Source organism: Sinocyclocheilus anshuiensis, unplaced genomic scaffold (assembly GCF_001515605.1).
Source record: "Sinocyclocheilus anshuiensis isolate Anshui unplaced genomic scaffold, SAMN03320099.WGS_v1.1 scaffold147, whole genome shotgun sequence".
NCBI classification, from domain to species: Eukaryota; Metazoa; Chordata; class Actinopteri; order Cypriniformes; family Cyprinidae; genus Sinocyclocheilus; species Sinocyclocheilus anshuiensis.
In genome coordinates, this window is record NW_015549585.1 from 1,345,433 (window position 1) to 1,355,931 (window position 10,499).

A 10,499-nucleotide genomic window follows, 5' to 3' on the forward strand; every position below is an offset into this window, starting at 1 on the left:
CGTCATCGCATCTCGTGCGCCACTGATAAGGCAGCCTGACGGATGACGCAGACCTTAAATTCGAATGCAACGTTTTTGCATTCGAATGTGGATTTTTTTTTTTTTTTATTCGACGAATATTCAAATTCGGAAAAAAAAAATTGAGAGCCCTAATAAACACACACCTTGTGTCCTCTGTTTCTGTTTGAGTCCGCTCGCGTTGCACCACCGCGGTCTGCGGATTGAAGAGTGCGCTGAAAGATGGGGAGACGATGTCTGCCGCCGTTTTCATATGAAATTTAAATTGGACTGACTCTGAGGCGATCACGAATTTGTGTACAGTTTATGGAGCTAATCGCTATAGCCAAAAAATGGCTAAAAATGGCCTAGCGACGCCCATGCTTCTTACGTCCATTTCGGAGAACCAGGACAAATATTTAAATCGATCGCTCAGGCATTTAAGTGGCACCGAAATCTGCGTTCTGATTCGGTTCTTGTACATACCAGTTACATAGGTACGGGTTTCAGTACCCAACCCTAATTATGTCTCACAGAAAGTTTTCAAATTACTTTATAAGTTATTTATTGAAGAAATATGAATTGTACCTCACCTTCAGCATTATAATTATTTCACCTGTGCCGGGTGCCGCTGCATGTCATGCCAAAGCTCTGACGGCAGGCGCGTCATCAGCTTGAGATCGGTTTTTTGAGATCTGCTTATTTAGAGATCGCCAATCAAACATCCCAAAGCGATTATCGGCCGATACTTAGTGATCGGTAGCTGATCAATCTGAGCACCCCTACAATCTTTAACTTATAATTTTAATATTTACATTCCGCTTTATTTTATGCCATATTGATTACCCAAAACAAAACCACAAGAATAGTATTTACCTGATATTCACCAAACGCTGTATAGAGGAATTTCTTGCAAACTGAATGATTTATTATTTGACTGCAGTTTACTTTGTATATTACAAATAAAATGATGATATCTGTGCATCCTACATTTCAATCACTGATGAAGTTTAATACCACAAAGTAAAAAAAACAAAAAACAACAACAACAGCGCTATCCTTTTCCCTACATAGGTCTTATAAAATTGTAGGGATCACACAATACAAAAATGATGGACATCATTTACAAAAGGCATCTTTTCTCTGCCGTAGCTGCCATTAAAAACTTACTGCACCAAATCCCTGCGACTTGCACCTTCCTCGCATTCACCAACCTCGGCCCAGTGCCCAGAGGCAGAGCGACACCATCCATACACAACAGAAAAAGCTGCTTCCTCTCCAGCAGACAGTACTTATAATAACATGACAGCAAACCATAACAAAGCCTCATCTTCACAGCATCTACTATAACTAAAGCTGTAATAGAACACGTATCATCAATGTCAAACTGCGTAGCGTAAAGCCAGCATTTGTGGGCAACAGATGGGCACTGCAGCAGGTGAGAGCATGATGCTCATATTCAGCCATCAAATGCTTGTTCTTCAATGCATTTCACAGACATTCACTCCTTTCAATTGTTAAATGTTTTTATGATGCCTAATGCTAATTTAAGCAGACGCAGCATGCATTAATCATTGGGAAACACAGATTTTAACTCCCTGTGCAATACGGTATGCAGATATGCCTCTCAATGCAGCAAGCAGATGCTGAGACGGGAAAGACAAGGAGACGGAAAGACAGGATTCCCTTTCGCTGCATGGAACATGCACACATATACACTCACGCTTAGGTGGGGAGCAGGATGAGATGGAGAGGAAAGCAAAGAGAGCTCGTCTTGTTGCTTGACTACCCACCTCTGCCGATGCCTGCTGCAGTGTTTCCTGCTCAGTGAGGCTGAAGAAGAGTTGGGTGGGTGCAGCCAGATTGCCTCCACCGAGCGTCAGAAACAACGGCGAGAGAGAGAGAGAGGGAGGGAGGGGAGATGAGACGGGAATGGTGAGTGGGTTTATCCTCCACACTATCCTGTCAAGTGTGTGCCTGTATGGCTGAGTGCATGAGTGTGCGCGTGAGAGGAGGCGGATGGGAAGGAGAGAGAGAGAGAGAAGCGGCGCTTATGTGCGAGCGAGTCTCCCGAGACAATGCCAGTGAATAGAGACTAAGGAACACAGTAGATGCGTTAAATACAGGGTCCCTCCCCCTTTTACATCACACTAACACAGCGCTCTGCACACTCAGCGCAACATCTAACCATATGGAGGAACAACGGGTGCAAGGAGGAACAGAGAGAGAGGGGAAGACACAAGAAAGGAGACACGGCAACAAATTTAAGCTAGCGTGTTTAAAATGTTTTCAAATAAACCCACTGCAAAGATGTGACTTCACAGGTAAAGAGTTTTGGAAATAGCTCTACATGCATTTCTTCAGCATTATGGTGATATATCTGCTGAGTCAAAGGACACATTGCAGGTGTGTGGTGAAATACACGGCTTTTCTTACAGGACAACATCAAAAAGCATTTACAATGCATTCAGCTTCCATAATCGGATATACATCCTTTTCTGTGGGAAATCATGTACAGCAGTACATGTTTTTATGTCATCAGGATTTGATTGTCTTATTAGCCTATTATATTATTGGTTAATATTGATTAGAGATTACACTTTTCCCTACCCGTGCAGCTTTAGTTATACGAGCAAAATAGTTGTATGAATTATAATAAAATGTAATCAAAATGTACTATTTTAATATTGCTACTGCCTAAAACTTTGCCTGTTGAGTAGTAAATAATGTATAAAAAACAGTTTAATTTACACATACTTTATATTCTATTTAAAGTATTACAGGCTTGATTGTGTTTACATACAATACTGCCACAGCATTATACTCCAAACAAAAAGTCATGCCAAGAAAAGGAAATATATAAAAAATAATATAAATATACTGAAATATAAAATTAATTTGTTACAATAAATTTTGGAGTGTTATTTTAGTTTCATTGAGATACTATTATAGTTTTTATTAAAATTGTGAATCAGTTTTTATTTGTAAAACTAAATTACTATTATCATTTTAATTTTAGTTAAGGTTTTAGTAGTTTTGTTTTTGTAATTTTTAGTAATTTTTTTTATATGTCAATATGGTTTTTATACATTTTTATTTCAGTTTTAGTTATTTATGACTAAATTAAAATGATTAATGCTGTCTTGGCAACTAGCTGAAATAGAAAAGTTTTTTATATTTTATTTCAGATTACATTCATTTTATTTCAAGTAACAATTGTTTTTTAATGGTTTTGTTTTTTTAGTTTTAGTTAACTATAATAACCTTGCTTTATATGGGTGCATCTCAACTGCCAGAATTTAATTAAAACTAGTTTATATTAATACAATATATATCTGTTTGACACTGTTACAGACACTGATGAATAATTTAAATGTTTCTGTAATTTTGACAGTTTATTTAATTTTTTCATCATTAGAAATCTTCCCAAAGAAGAGGATGCTAGTAGGATGCAGATGAAGAAAGGGGGGGCTCGACAATAAGGATTGCCCGATGGCCCGGGGCCAGCGTGAAAGATGCTCGGGACAATTGCCCGATCGGGCCACTGCCGCATTGTCACAAAAAGTTTATCATTTGCATCTGTTTTTAAGCCTTGCTAATTAAAAAAAATCAAGCAATTTAAAAGCATTCCAGCAAGGCGCTAAAGAACTCCATTCTTGGCGAGTAACCTTGTAACTTTAACAATCTATAGCTATTTGATTTATACAGTGGAGTTGGAGTAGAGATGCACCGATCGACTGGGCAATTTTTGACAAGAAAGGAGACACGGCAACAAATTTAAGCTAGCGTGTTTAAAATGTTTTCAAATAAACCCACTGCAAAGATGTGACTTCACAGGTAAAGAGTTTTGGAAATAGCTCTACATGCATTTCTTCAGCATTATGGTGATATATCTGCTGAGTCAAAGGACACATTGCAGGTGTGTGGTGAAATACACGGCTTTTCTTACAGGACAACATCAAAAAGCATTTACAATGCATTCAGCTTCCATAATCGGATATACATCCTTTTCTGTGGGAAATCATGTACAGCAGTACATGTTTTTATGTCATCAGGATTTGATTGTCTTATTAGCCTATTATATTATTGGTTAATATTGATTAGAGATTACACTTTTCCCTACCCGTGCAGCTTTAGTTATACGAGCAAAATAGTTGTATGAATTATAATAAAATGTAATCAAAATGTACTATTTTAATATTGCTACTGCCTAAAACTTTGCCTGTTGAGTAGTAAATAATGTATAAAAAACAGTTTAATTTACACATACTTTATATTCTATTTAAAGTATTACAGGCTTGATTGTGTTTACATACAATACTGCCACAGCATTATACTCCAAACAAAAAGTCATGCCAAGAAAAGGAAATATATAAAAAATAATATAAATATACTGAAATATAAAATTAATTTGTTACAATAAATTTTGGAGTGTTATTTTAGTTTCATTGAGATACTATTATAGTTTTTATTAAAATTGTGAATCAGTTTTTATTTGTAAAACTAAATTACTATTATCATTTTAATTTTAGTTAAGGTTTTAGTAGTTTTGTTTTTGTAATTTTTAGTAATTTTTTTAATATGTCAATATGGTTTTTATACATTTTTATTTCAGTTTTAGTTATTTATGACTAAATTAAAACGAGTAATGCCATTTTAAATTAAATTAAAATGATTAATGCTGTCTTGGCAACTAGCTGAAATAGAAAAGTTTTTTATATTTTATTTCAGATTACATTCATTTTATTTCAAGTAACAATTGTTTTTTAATGGTTTTGTTTTTTTAGTTTTAGTTAACTATAATAACCTTGCTTTATATGGGTGCATCTCAACTGCCAGAATTTAATTAAAACTAGTTTATATTAATACAATATATATCTGTTTGACACTGTTACAGACACTGATGAATAATTTAAATGTTTCTGTAATTTTGACAGTTTATTTAATTTTTTCATCATTAGAAATCTTCCCAAAGAAGAGGATGCTAGTAGGATGCAGATGAAGAAAGGGGGGGCTCGACAATAAGGATTGCCCGATGGCCCGGGGCCAGCGTGAAAGATGCTCGGGACAATTGCCCGATCGGGCCACTGCCGCATTGTCACAAAAAGTTTATCATTTGCATCTGTTTTTAAGCCTTGCTAATTAAAAAAAATCAAGCAATTTAAAAGCATTCCAGCAAGGCGCTAAAGAACTCCATTCTTGGCGAGTAACCTTGTAACTTTAACAATCTATAGCTATTTGATTTATACAGTGGAGTTGGAGTAGAGATGCACCGATCGACTGGGCAATTTTTGTTTTATTCCAGACAATCTCCGTGCTTGCACCCTAACTGCATCGCAATAATTTTTTTCAAAATGTCATTTGTGTGGAAATATTACATTATTATTATATTTAGTCTGTAAACGGCCGTTAACGGAGGCCAGCGAAGCTGAAGACGGATGCAAAGAGGAGAAAATAACGGTACTTTACAGGCAGAGCAGCTCTTTTCAAGATGCGCGAAATATAGGAAGAAAATCCTAAATATTGAATTTTTTATGGATGTGTTGAGGGGAACTGACTGTTTTCAGAAAAGTTTACATGGCCTTTTCTATTCATCTTGGCTCGGTATAATGCATTTAAAGTAGTGCTAATATGACAGTTCTGCTTTGTTTACAGCAATAACCAAGTAATCCTAATTAATTTCATTTGTATCTTTGTTCTATATATTCAGTTGTGCTATTGCTTGTAATTTGTTTATATTTGTCAGTTTTTGCGGTTGTATCGAAATTGAAATCGAGAATTGTAAAAATTAATTTGTATCTAAAATCTAAAATTCATATAAGCTTATTTATTAGAATACAAGATAACATAAATCAAAAACAATAATAAAGGCAACCATTTTATTTTTTTCAGTGAAAATGTTGGCAGGGCAAGTAATAATTTGAACCACTGGCCCGACCGGAGTTGAGCCCTTGGTACTACCTTTCCATCATTTCAGCTTGTGCACTATAGATCATCTCATTTTCCAAACAGACTGTATTAGCACATGCATTAGTATGAGATGTTTGGCCGTAGCTTTGGGGACTGCAGCAACTCTAACATTGCATTACTACTGTGTCGCTGGTCTTTGGCTCACGTCCAGCCATACTACAGCAGATCTGTTTGCCACCTCTCTATTCCCATCCTTGCAGCATGGAGACCATAAGGAAACGCCTCAACATTTAGCCTAAGTACTGTCCTAAGTGATGCATTTACTTTGAGTGCTAAATAGGATACAGAACAGTGTAAGAATAAATGCTTTCTTGAAGACCAGAATAGTCTATTAAATTTTCACAAATTCATGCATATATATATATATATAAGTGGGATAAGCAAAAAGATAAACAGGATTGTAATGCTGTCTGTAAACTGAATCTCTATATTCATTTGAAGATAATGTAGCGGAGTGTTTGATGCACAAGTAATAATGTTAAAAATCAATGAAGGTTCCTTTTAAATTGAAATCCAATAGCCATTTTAATAAGTCTACAGGCAAAACAGCTCAAGAGGTTGTCTTTAATGCCTTCAATTCTTTACAAATTATTTAAACCTTATTTAGCTAATTTTTTGCAATACAGAAAATCCCATACAGGTTGCCCTGAGAAGTATATTAGAAACATACTTTGCCTCAGTATGTCACAAAAGTAAAAATAAATAAATAATATACAGTGCTGCATCTCAAGCTGAAATTACTACATGGGACAAGAATAAAGCTTACTCATGAAAATGCCCTGGAGCGTTTGTCAATACATCTCTCATATAAGAGCATGTTCAACACTTTAAACTGTTTTTTTCCTGACTCTACGATTAAGGAGCATTTAGAAAAGACAATAAATTGTCACAGAACCAGCAACATCCACAGCTTTTCCACTGGGGCGTGCATTCGCATTCTCATGACGACAAGAGAGGCATACGTATTTTCAATTCCTACGGGACTGGGTCCATTTCTCAGCTAAAAAACAATAATAATAATAATAAGCCTGAGAAAGGAAGAGAGCAGGTGAACTCACTTTCAGCAAACTGCCGTAATTCTAGGAAAGATATTTAACATATCCTTGACCTTGAAGAGATACAGCAATAAAGAATGTGCTGAAAGATATTAGTAAGTCATTTTTGCCCATTATGGGTAGTCCCTCCACATTGCAATGGAAAATTAGGAATTACATTTGCACAGTTAATTGCATAACCACGAGGACAAAATACACAAGAACATAATTGTTATAATGATGAGCGTTGCACCATCTGACAGGTTTCTAATTAACCCCTGCAATTGAAAATGTCACAGACAAAATATGACAAATTACAGCAATCAACTATCCATAATATTTTAGAAAATATTGAAGGATCGTCACTCCAGAAAGCTCCAAGGACATTAAGAGCATCCCAAAGACTGTTGAGAGACTCTCAAGGTCACTTACACCAAATTAACAAAATAATATGGATTTGACGAGATCTCGTGGCACGAGAGCTCGCGAGATCCGACTGGTTTCGCGAGAACGTGACGATATCCTCGCAAAACAATTTGCAGTGTTTACATTAGAGCTGCGGATGCAAAGAGGAGAAAATAACGGTACTTTACAGGCAGAGCAGCTCTTTTCAAGATGCGCGAAATATAGGAAGAAAATCCTAAATATTGAATTTTTTATGGATGTGTTGAGGGGAACTGACTGTTTTCAGAAAAGTTTACATGGCCTTTTCTATTCATCTTGGCTCGGTATAATGCATTTAAAGTAGTGCTAATATGACAGTTCTGCTTTGTTTACAGCAATAACCAAGTAATCCTAATTAATTTCATTTGTATCTTTGTTCTATATATTCAGTTGTGCTATTGCTTGTAATTTGTTAATTTGTTCTTATTTAATGACTGTTCACTTGTCTTTATTAATGATTAACTTTATATTTGTCAGCTAGTAGTTTTTGCGGTTGTATCGAAATTGAAATCGAGAATTGTAAAAATTAATTTGTATCTAAAATATTGGTGTCATATAAGCTTATTTATTAGAATACAAGATAACATAAATCAAAAACAATAATAAAGGCAACCATTTTATTTTTTTCAGTGAAAATGTTGGCAGGGCAAGTAATAATTTGAACCACTGGCCCGACCGGAGTTGAGCCCTTGGTACTACCTTTCCATCATTTCAGCTTGTGCACTATAGATCATCTCATTTTCCAAACAGACTGTATTAGCACATGCATTAGTATGAGATGTTTGGCCGTAGCTTTGGGGACTGCAGCAACTCTAACATTGCATTACTACTGTGTCGCTGGTCTTTGGCTCACGTCCAGCCATACTACAGCAGATCTGTTTGCCACCTCTCTATTCCCATCCTTGCAGCATGGAGACCATAAGGAAACGCCTCAACATTTAGCCTAAGTACTGTCCTAAGTGATGCATTTACTTTGAGTGCTAAATAGGATACAGAACAGTGTAAGAATAAATGCTTTCTTGAAGACCAGAATAGTCTATTAAATTTTCACAAATTCATGCATATATATATATATATAAGTGGGATAAGCAAAAAGATAAACAGGATTGTAATGCTGTCTGTAAACTGAATCTCTATATTCATTTGAAGATAATGTAGCGGAGTGTTTGATGCACAAGTAATAATGTTAAAAATCAATGAAGGTTCCTTTTAAATTGAAATCCAATAGCCATTTTAATAAGTCTACAGGCAAAACAGCTCAAGAGGTTGTCTTTAATGCCTTCAATTCTTTACAAATTATTTAAACCTTATTTAGCTAATTTTTTGCAATACAGAAAATCCCATACAGGTTGCCCTGAGAAGTATATTAGAAACATACTTTGCCTCAGTATGTCACAAAAGTAAAAATAAATAAATAATATACAGTGCTGCATCTCAAGCTGAAATTACTACATGGGACAAGAATAAAGCTTACTCATGAAAATGCCCTGGAGCGTTTGTCAATACATCTCTCATATAAGAGCATGTTCAACACTTTAAACTGTTTTTTTCCTGACTCTACGATTAAGGAGCATTTAGAAAAGACAATAAATTGTCACAGAACCAGCAACATCCACAGCTTTTCCACTGGGGCGTGCATTCGCATTCTCATGACGACAAGAGAGGCATACGTATTTTCAATTCCTACGGGACTGGGTCCATTTCTCAGCTAAAAAACAATAATAATAATAATAAGCCTGAGAAAGGAAGAGAGCAGGTGAACTCACTTTCAGCAAACTGCCGTAATTCTAGGAAAGATATTTAACATATCCTTGACCTTGAAGAGATACAGCAATAAAGAATGTGCTGAAAGATATTAGTAAGTCATTTTTGCCCATTATGGGTAGTCCCTCCACATTGCAATGGAAAATTAGGAATTACATTTGCACAGTTAATTGCATAACCACGAGGACAAAATACACAAGAACATAATTGTTATAATGATGAGCGTTGCACCATCTGACAGGTTTCTAATTAACCCCTGCAATTGAAAATGTCACAGACAAAATATGACAAATTACAGCAATCAACTATCCATAATATTTTAGAAAATATTGAAGGATCGTCACTCCAGAAAGCTCCAAGGACATTAAGAGCATCCCAAAGACTGTTGAGAGACTCTCAAGGTCACTTACACCAAATTAACAAAATAATATGGATTTGACGAGATCTCGTGGCACGAGAGCTCGCGAGATCCGACTGGTTTCGCGAGAACGTGACGATATCCTCGCAAAACAATTTGCAGTGTTTACATTAGAGCTGCATGATTAATAGTGTAAAGATCGCAATCTCGATTCAAACACCCACGCAATCTGAATGACAACGATTCAGCTATGTCTACTACGACTGTTTCACATCGCGAGTGTCACTGGAGCGTGAGAAGCATGTTTTGTCGCTGCCCATGTTAATGAACCATTCATACTGCTGCTGATCCAGAAAGAGCAACACAAACAGTCCTTTCAATCACACATCATTATTTCTGTGTTACAGACATGTAAATAACATAAGTACTGGGATAAAAGTTATAGTTTGGGTATTAACACTTATTCTCTACAGTAGCGATCAAAATGAAAGTATTATAACACGTGTATGTATTGTAACGCTTATCCTCTTCCGCCAGGAGGTGGCGACAACTGCCCGTTTAAAAAAGCATTTGTCATTGAATCATTCACACAGGAGATTCATTTATATACCATCACCGTCACTCACAGCCGCTCGCACGTGTTTTGCGCATGAGCCGCACGCAGCCCAAAATTAAACTGCTTAATCGACCATTGATAGCTTTAATCGATTGCATCTCTTATCGACAATTAATCGATCATCGATTAATCGTTGACATCCCTACACCAGACATATATATCGGTTCAAAATACCAGTTATCGGTCTACTTGATCTGTAATAATCGGTATCGGCCCTGAAAAAACACATATCGGTCGACCCCTAGTTCTGACAAAATGTTCGTTGCTTAAGTCTTTTTAAAAAATATATTCATTTGAACAAAAAAAAAAAAAAAAA